Consider the following 10,464-nt stretch of genomic DNA (forward strand, 5'->3'; position numbering starts at 1 on the left):
GCTGTTTTTTCAAACATCATAAAATCATTCATTTATTTTCTTATATATTGGCTATCTTCTTTATCTAGAATGTAAGCTATATAAGTGCAGAGAACATGGTGTCCAGTTTATTGTAATATTGAACAGTGTCTAGCATATAGTTATCACTCAGCAAAATTCGTTGAATAAACTAAAGTCATATATTTAAAAAATCTATTTTTATATATAGTAGCTAACATTTGTAAATCTCAAACTTCCAAGGTTATCCCCTTCCACCCCCTTTCCCTGGTATCCATAAGATTGTTTACTAAATCTGTGAGTCTGTTTTTGTTTTGTAGATGAGTTCATAGTGTCCCCCTTTTTTTTTCATAGATACCACATAGGGGTGATATCGTATGATGTTTTTCTTTCTCTTTTTGGCTTACTTCGCTTAGAATGACAATCTCCAGGTCCATCTATGTTGCTGCAAATGGCATTATTTTATTCTTTTTTATGGTAGAGTAGTATGCCATTGTATAAATATATCACAACTTCTTTATCCAGTTATCTGTCGATGGACATTTAGGTTGCTTCCATGTCTTGGCTATTGTATATAGTGCTGCTATGAACACTGGGGTGCATGTATCCTTTTGCTTTAGAGTTCCCTCAGGATATATACCCAGAAGTGGGATTGTTGGATAATTTGGTAAGTCAATTTTTAGTTTTTTGAGAGATCTCCATGTTTTCCATAATGGCTGCACCAATCTACACTCTTACCAACAGTATAGGAGGGTTCCCTTTTCTCTACACCCTCTCCAGAATTTATCGTTCTTGAACTTTTGGATGATGTCCATTCTGACTGGTGTGAGGTGATACCTCACTGTAGTTTTGATTTGCATTTCTCTGATAATTAGTGATATTGAGCATTTTTTCATATGTCTAGTGACCTTTTGTATGTCTTCATTAGAGAAATACTTTTTTAGGTCTTCTGCCCATTTTTGGATTGGGTTGTTTGTTTTTTTATTATTAAGTTGTGTGAGCTGTTTATATATTCTGGAATTAAGTCTTTGTCAGTCACATCATTTGCAAATATTTTCTCCCATTCTGTTGGTTGTCATTTTGTTTTTCTTATGTTTTCCTTTGCTATGAAAAAGCTTATGAGTTTAATTAAGTCCCATTTGTTTATTTTTACTCTCATTTCATTGCCTGGGTAGACTGCTCTAGGAGAACATTGCTAAGGTTTCTGTCAGAAAATGTTTTGCCTATGTTTTCTTCTATGAGATTTATTGTGTCTTGTCTTATATCTAAGTCTTTAAGCCATTTTGAGTTTATTTTTGTGTATGGTGTGAGGGAGTGTTCTAACTTCATTGATTTACATGCTGCTATCCAGTTTACCCAACACCACTTGCTGAAGAGACTGTCCGTTGTATATTCTTGCCTCCTTTGTTGAAGATTAATTTACCATAGGTCTGTGGATTTATTTCTGGGTTCTTTATGCTGTTCCATTGATCTGTATGTCTGTTTTTATGCCAATACCATGCTGTTTTGATTACTGTAGATCTGTAGTATTGTCTGAAGCCTGGGAGGGTTATTCCTCCAGCTTCGTTCTTTTTCTTCAATATTGCTTTGGCAATTTGGGGTCTTTTGTGATTCCATATAAATCTTAGGATCATTTGTTCAGTTCTGTAAAAAATGTTCTGAGTAATTTGATAGGGATCCCATTAAATCTGTAGATTGCCTTGGGCAGTATAGCCATTTTAACGATATTGGTTCTTCCAATCCAAGAGCATGGGATATCTTTCCATTGAACATTTTATTTTATTTATTTATTTTAACATTTTTTATTGAGTAATAGTCATTTTACAATGTTGTGTCAAATTCCAGTGTAGAGCACAATTTTTCAGTTATACACGAATGTACATATATTCATTGTCACATTTTTTTTTTCACTGTGAGGTACCACGAGATCTTGTATATATTTCCCTGGGCTATACAGTATAATCTTGTTTATCTATTCTACATTTTGAAATCCCAGTCTGTCCCTTCCCACCCCCCACCCCCCTGGCAACCGCAAGTTTGTATTCTATGTCTATGAATCTGTTTCTGTTTTGTATTTATGTTTTGTTTCTTTTTTTTTTTTTAGATTCCACATATGAGTGATCTCATATGGTATTTTTGTTTCTCTTTCTGGCTTACTTTACTTAGAATGACATTCTCCAGGAACATCCATGTTGCTGCAAATGGCGTTATGTTGTCGGTTTTTATGGATGAATAGTATTCCATTGTATAAATATACCATCACTTCTTTATCCAGACGTCTGTCGATGGACATTTAGGCTATTTCCATGTCTTGGCTATTGTAAATAATGCTGCTATGAACATTGGGGTGCAGGTGTCTTTTTGAAGTAGGCTTCCTTCTGGATATATGCCCAGGAGCGGGATTCCTGGGTCACATGGTAAGTCTATTCCTAGTCTTTTGAGAAATCTCCATACTGTTCTCCACAGTGGCTGCACCAAACTGCATTCCCACCAGCAGTGTAGGAGGATTCCCTTTTCTCCACAGTCTCTCCAGCATCTGTCCATTGAACATTTTAAATGATTCTATCTTGATTTATTTATAGTGTTTTTGAGCACACTGGTTTATATAGTTTTTTTAGTTGTTGCTCTAGATATTACAAGGTAAATATGTAACTTATTGCAGTTCACTGATATCGGTGTGTGACTATGTCAAGTGAAGTACAGAGACCTAACTTTCATGTAGATCCCTTTACCATCCCCACTTTAAAAGTATATAATTGTCTTAAGTATTTCCTCTACGTATATTGAGCCACCACATCAAAGCTGTTATAATTTTAGTTATATAATTTAATCTATAATTTAACCATCAAACATGATTTAAGAAACTCATGAGGAGGATAGCATACCACTATTTTTGCCCATTCTGATGTTCTTTTCTAAAGTTTCAGGCCTTCTTTTATCATTTCCTTTCTGTTTAGAGACCTTCCTCTAGCCGTTCTTTAAGGGCAGCTTTGCTAGAAACAAATTCTCTCTGTTTTCCTTTCTGTGAAGGATAGTTTTCCCAGATATGCAATTTGTTGTTGACAGTTTTTTTAAGCTAATCTTTATTTTTTAGAACAGTTTTAGGTTTACAGAAAAATTGAGAAGGTAGTACAAAGAGTTCCCATATACCCCACGTTCAGTTTTCCCTATTGTTAACATCTTACATTAGTACATCAGTATGGTACATTTGTTATAATTAATGAAGCAATATTGATACCTTATTATTGAAGTCCATACTTTATTCAAATTTCCTTAGTTTTTACCTAATGTCCTTTGTCTGTTCCAGAACCAGCCAGGATACCACATTACGTTTAGTCATCATGTCTTCTTAGGCTTCTCTTGGCTGTGATAGTTTCTCAGATTTGTGTTCCTTTGATGACCTTGATCATTTGGGGGAGCACTGGACAGCTATTTTATAGCATATCCTCTACTTGAATTTGTCTGATGCATGATAAAACTGGGGTTATGGCTTTGGGAGAGAAAGACCACAGAGGTAAAGTACCATTTTCATTGCATCATATCGAGGGTACAGACTATCAAAATGACATCACATTTGATGTTCACCTTGAACACCTGGCCGAGGTAGTGTTTGCCATGTTTCTCCACAGTAAATTTCCTCTTCTATCCCCCTTCCCATATTGTACTCTTGGAAGTCACTGCTTTGACCATTGGGAGCTCTTTTAGTTGACTCCTGGGTCCCTTTGACATACCCCTATCATTGGGGTTTTTTTTCTTCCTTTTGAGCACTTTCTTACCTTCTGGCATTACAAGATGTTTTAGGCTCATCTTATGTATTTCCTGCCTTAATCTGACAGTTCTTTTCTTTCTACACTTGAAAAATGTTGTGCCACTATCTTCTGGCCTGCATGGTTTCAGATGAGGAATCTGTTATCATTCAAATTGATGTTCTCTTATAAGTAAAGCATCTTTTCTTTTCAGCTGACTTCAAGATTTTCAGAAGTTTATGATGTGTCTTGGCATGGATTTCTCTGAAACTCATCCTTTCCAATAACTGCATACTATTCTATATGTGGAGATATAATTAAAATATGTGATACAGACGTAGAATTACTAATACAAAAACATACATAAAAAGAATATTTATTGCAGCATTATTGTTGATGGCAAAAAAATTGGGACTAGACTGTAGGGTCAAAGAGAATGTGTCATTAATTGGGGGGAAGTCCTCAGTGCTATGGGTTGAGTGAATCATATTCCTCACTTTATAGCATATTATTATCACTGGCCCATGCAAGATTCCTCCCTTGTTTGTTTGTATATTTTCTTTTAGCCCCATTCCCCAATCCCATGCCCTCTTCACCCTACAGGCAGCCATTCCTTAATGTATATCCTTTTCTTTGAATGTATTCTTATAAAATGCAGTTTGTTATTTTATGTGTGTATTATTTTAATTTACATAAAGCATATTGTGTTAGATAATCCAATGTGTTTTTCTAAATTGAAGTGCAGTCAGTTTACACTGTTGTGTCACTTTCTGGTGTACAGCTTAATCTCTCAGTCATACAGATACATACATATATTCGTTTCAATGGTTTTTTTTTCCACTCAGCATTCTGTTATAAGAGCCACTTCTGTTGCTACCTACATACATCTAAGGTATTCCTTCTAACTTCTGTGTAGTGCTCCAAGGCACTGTCTACCAAATTTTCCCGATCGCTTCTCCAGTGATGGGCAAGCAGATTACATCCAACTTCCTGTTAACACAAACAACAATGTGATAAGTACACTCGTACCTGCACCCTGTGTACCTGTGTGGCAATTTCTTTGGCATATAAGGGGCATCTACATGTTTGATACTTTAATAGATATTGCCAGATTACTTTCCTGAAAGGTTATAGTAAGCCACACTTCTAAGAGCAGTGTATGAGAGTCCCTCCCTGTCTTTCCTAATCTTTACCAAGACTGCGTGTTATCATGCTCATTAATTTTTGCCAGCCTTTGTGAGAAATATTGCACTTATTGCTTTAATTTGCATTTTCCTGGTTACTAGGTAAGATTGGAGATCTTCTCATATGTTTTTGGCAACTTGAATTTCTTCTGTAAACTGCCTTGTTTAGAATTGAATCCTAAATGTGTTGAATTTGAGACATCTAGGAACATCTAGATGACCTGTCTAGAAGGCAATGCAAAATGTGAGCCTGTAGTTCCAAAGAGAATTAAGAGTTGGGAGACAGCAAATTGGGAGCTGACAGTATTATAGCCCAAATCATCTCAATGGGATCTGAATGATTGGATCATCCTTGAACACAGTATACAGTGAGAAAAGAGCTGAACAGAGCCCCTGCACAGTCAACATTTAAGCAGCTGATAGAGGAGGAGTCAGGAGGAATGCAAGAAGGAAAAGTCACAGAGGAGGAAGAGAAGCAGGAGAGAATGATGCCAGGGAAGTGAAGGGAAGAGAGATTTTTCAAAGAGGAGGCTGTGATCAGCCATATCAAAGGCGACAGAGAGGTCCAGTGAAGTTAGGACTGAAAAGTATCTGTTAAATTTGGCAATTAAGGCACCATTTGTCACCTTAGTGAGTGTAGGTCCAATAATTACACTGAGGGCAGAAACCAGATTAGAGGGGGTCAAGAAGAGACTCACAGCAGTAGGATATAGCTCAAGTGGTAGAGCGCATGCTTAGCATGCATCAGGTCCTGGGTTCAATCCCCAGTACTTCCTGTAAAAAACAAATAAACTTAAATACACACCACTCCCCCACCCCCAAAAAAGAAGAGACTCGCAGGTAAGGAAGCAGATATAGTGAGAAATAGAAGATCCTTTAGAGCAGTTTGGACCCAAAGGGAAGGAGAGAGGGCAACAGTTAGAAGGGTTATAAGGTTTGGGAAGGATTTCATTTGTTTTGAGAAAAGAGACTTGATCATTTGTACAAGCTGAGAGAAGTAAACGTTAGAGAGAAGAGGAAGAGAGTTTATTTTTTTAAATCTCCAAAGTGGAATTTCTGATTTCCGTTCCAAACTTGCTTCCCAAAACTTTCCAATCTCACTCAGTGGCACGAATGTCACTTAGTTGCTCAACCTCCAAACATGGATATGACCCTTGGGTCCTCCCTTTCATCCCTTTCTCTCATTCCACTTCATGAACAAGTGGGAATGCTGGGAGAGCACCTAAATTTTCTAATATTCCAGTCACCTTACCTTGCTCAGTGAAGCCCTTCCAGAGCAGGATGTAGGAGCCGTGCAGGTCAGGGTCAGGAAGAGGGTGAGCTTGCTTTTTCTTTCCTGACCATGTTCAAGGATAGCAGTCAATTTTCAGAACAGAGCAGATGCTAGCCTTAAATAGTTAACTGAGCCTCTTTTTGATTATTAAGAACAAAACATTCGTTTCAATGCTGTGTTTAGAATTAATGATGAGAATATCAGCAAAATAGCACAAGCCGGTGATGTACCTCCTCTTCATAACAGGCATTAATTCTGCTCTTCCTTCCAGTTCTCTGGTAAGGAAGAGAGGATTAGGCCCCTGTCTAATAATGAAAAGGAAGGACATGGATCAGGGCTGAGTGTGAAGGAAATTAGCCTTTTTGAAAATCTACTCTGGGCATTAAAACTCACTAGAGTTAAATCCTTAACAGCAAGGACTGTGTCTGTACCCTCCACACCTGGCACATAGTGCAGGTGCGCAATAAATGTTTGAAGTCAAACTTTTAAGTGACCTCATTTAATCCCCGCAATAACCCTGTGAGGGCAATAATTTTACCCACATTGTATAGATTAGGATACCAAAGCTTAGAGAATTTGATAGCTTGCTGAAATTCAGACTCACCGTAATGTGCATGTATAAAATGTCTGTGGTGCAGTGCAAATGCAGGTTGATGGTTTGGGGTATGGGGTGAGGCTGTGGCAAAGAGGGTAGCTCTTCTTCTGCACTGACCTGCTTTGGAGCAGGATTTCTCAACCTTGAAATTTGATACCCACAGCTGAGTAAGTACATCTGGAGCAGGGTAAGTACAGCTGGGTAAGATACAGCTGGTGCAGTTGTGGGGGCTGTCCTGTGCACGTAAGATGTTTACCAGTATTTCTGGCCTCTACCCACTAGATGTCAGTAACAGCCTCCCACCCCACCACACAGTGACCATCACAAAGATTCTCCAGATATTGCCCAGGGTTCCAGTCACCCCTGCGTGAGAACCACTGCTTTAAAGGCCCACAGAATAGGGCTGGTGCAGCCCAGGAGCCTCTTTATACTCAAAGAGAGGGACTCTTCCCCAGTCTTTTCTCCTTCCAAAGTCAGTGGTAGAGAACCTAATATGAACACAAATTGACCGTAGCCAATTCTAAGTCATAGCCCTTTTCTGTGCCCTTTATTCCCCTTCTTCTATGTTGTAGATTTCTGTTTTTCCCTTCCTTGGATCCCCACCCCCACCCCAGCCCTTTCTCCCATTTAGGCTAAAGTTATACTTTGTATGAGAACCGTACCCCATGGGCACTAGACTAGCAGTCGCTCAGAGCGTTTTTGATATTTCTGGTAAAATCCAGGCCCTTTCTGCTACCAAACTTTACTCTAGGCTGATTGGCTGTCTCCTCCGTGGTCTCCTTTGTCACATCAAGATGCCAGTCATATTTGTGAGATTCCATCCATTATTAACAAAATGATAGAGGCAGATCCATCTGAATCCAAGGCCCATGCTCTTCCCTTTACCCCAGTGGTTTTCAAACTTTGCCATGGATCAGAATCACTTGGTAGTGAAAATTCCAGATTTTGAAAAAATAAAAACCAACCAAGCGAACAAAAACAAGCTGCCCAGTTACATTTCAACTTGAATATAAGTATGTACTTTTAAAATTTTTTTAATTTATTTTTTTATTTTTTGAACAGTGACAGTTATTTATTTAGGTTTCTTTGTGGAGGGAAGTAATTAGGTTAATTTCTTTATTCTTGAGGTACTGGGGATTGAACCTAGGACCTTGTGCATGCTAAGCATGTGCTCTACCACTGAGCTATACCCTCTCCCCTTAAGTATGTACATTTTAATTTGAATATTGCTAATATTTATAGTAAAAAATTATGTGTTGTTTATTTGAAATTCAAAATTAACTGGACCATTTTGTATTTTATCTGGCAACTTTGCCTAGAGGGCTTATTAAGACACAAATTGCTGGGTCCCACTTCCCAGAGATTCTGATTCTGTAGGTCTGGATGGGGCCTGAGAATTTGCTCATGCTGGTTTGGAGATCACCTTTGGCATATAGGTTAAATGTTGAAGGATAAGAATGTTTCTGTGAAGTTTTCCCTTCTGATCCTCACATCCCACTGAAGAAGGGAGGAAAATGACTAAAACTTAAAGCAGGAATCTACTTCTTTTTAAAGTACTGAACCACTTCGTCAGAAATCCATTTGTGAGATTATATGAATTTTTATTGATATAATAGCCTGCTATGCATTTAAAACTATGAATTTTGAACAGTAATATAAAAAAGCATTGAAAAGTAAGTTTCGGGAATTTTATTCATACCATTTACCAAAGCCTGGTGTTAGTCATTGCTCAATTTTGATGACGTCAATGAGAATGTTTCGTTTTATAAACTGATTCTTGAGAACTATGTGATTATCACAGTTTAAATTTTTTCTTTAATCACTGTTTTCACTAATCGCAAAAGTAATACATGCTCATTAAACTTTAAACAAACAACCTGGAAACTTGTGACTTGGCAAGAAAAATTCTCTATAATCCTAATCCTAAGAGATAAACTGTTAACTATTTGCTGTACATTTATAGAGGTTCTTTGCATAGTGCTGATATGCATAGTTTTATTTTTTAACAAAAATTAAATAATTATGAACTCATGGATTTGAATATTTTTGATATCTCAGACTCACCTTGTTCATTTCCTGCCCCAAACCTGGAATCAGCCACTTCTGCAAAAAGCCCTGGTTTCTTTTTTGCGGGAAATGGTATTTCAAGGCCACAGTCTAGATTGTTTCTAAGCCTTTTAAGAGAAAAATGCCTCATGAGTCCACACTGATACTTTATTTCAAAGTCAGGCCTACAGGGTTTTACTGAACTCTTACGTTATATCTGAATCTCCTTTCTTTCAAACTTGAAAATCTCGATTCCCAAAAGTGGAGGGAATAATAGATTATCACATAATTATTCATTTGCTTTATCCCACTAGCATGCACAATTGTCTCAGAACAGCGATAGCAATACCACCACCACCAATATGATTACAATTAAACATGTTTTTTTCTGCATATCACCTTTCCATTTTCCCCCCTTTTGTAGCAATTATATACTATACTCTCTTACTTAGAACCTTCACTGAACCTTAGTTCTACAAGTATGTGTGTGTTTATTATATTTAACGCTTACTACCAGTCCCTATGCCAATGCCTTTCTAGTTACTTTGGTTAAAGTTGATTCTCTAGTAGCTTCCTCAGGTAGGGGTCACGAGACCAATCTTTTCTGAATGATTGCATGTTGATAATAGTTTGCAGCCTCTGATCTAGAAAGTCAGTGTATTTGTTTGTTAGGGCTGCCATTAATAAAATATCAGAGACTGGGTGACTTAAACAACAGAAATTTATTTTCTCACAGTTCTGGAGGCCAGAAGTCCCAAATCAAGGTGTTGGCAGGTTTGGTTCCTTCTCAGGCCTCTCTCTTTGGCTTGCAGATGGCCAAATTCTCACTATGTCCTTGCACAGTCTTTTCATCGTGTGTGCACATCCCTGGTATCTCTCTGTGTGTCCAAATTTCCTTTTATAAGAACAGTTAGATTGGATTAGGGCCCACCCTTATGGTCCCATTTTACCTTAATCACCTTTGAAAGTCCTGTCTTCAAATATGGGTCACATTCTGAGGTACTGGGCTTCAACATAAGAATACTGGGGGGACACAGATCAGCCTACATCAGTCAGTTTGGCTGGATATAAAATCTTTGGCTCACATTTTCTTTCCATGTATGTCTTGAATATGTAAATTTCTTTTCTTCTGGCATAAGCCATTGCTGTCATTACATCTGATGACTAGTTGCTTTCCTTTCCCTTGTTCTCTTTACCTGGATACATGATTTTTTTCCTTTAAAGTCCAGTAACTTTACTATGATATGATCATTTTGGGTTAATTTTCCGTTACACAAATTCCCTTCTTAAATGTTGTTTCAAATCTGTTAAAAGTTATTTCAGGAAAACTTTCTTATAGTTTTCATTATTCATTCTGTTCCATTGCTTTGGTTTTCTTCTATGTATGTTGGATTTTCTTTAACTGTCTTCTAAATATTTTACTTTTTCTCAAATCTTCTTATCTCTTTCTTTTTTCTTTTTGGTTTCAAAAAATTGCCTTCTCTTCATTTTCGTTTTCTCTTATGGTGTTAAGTGTTGAGTTGATTCATTCTTGGGGGCCTTCTAGTTTAGAATTTATTTCTGATCTTTTATTTTATTTCCAATTCTCTCCTTAGTTCTATTACCTAACTTTTGAGTTTTTCT

This window comes from Camelus dromedarius, chromosome X (assembly GCF_036321535.1).
Source record: "Camelus dromedarius isolate mCamDro1 chromosome X, mCamDro1.pat, whole genome shotgun sequence".
Lineage (NCBI taxonomy): Eukaryota > Metazoa > Chordata > Mammalia > Artiodactyla > Camelidae > Camelus > Camelus dromedarius.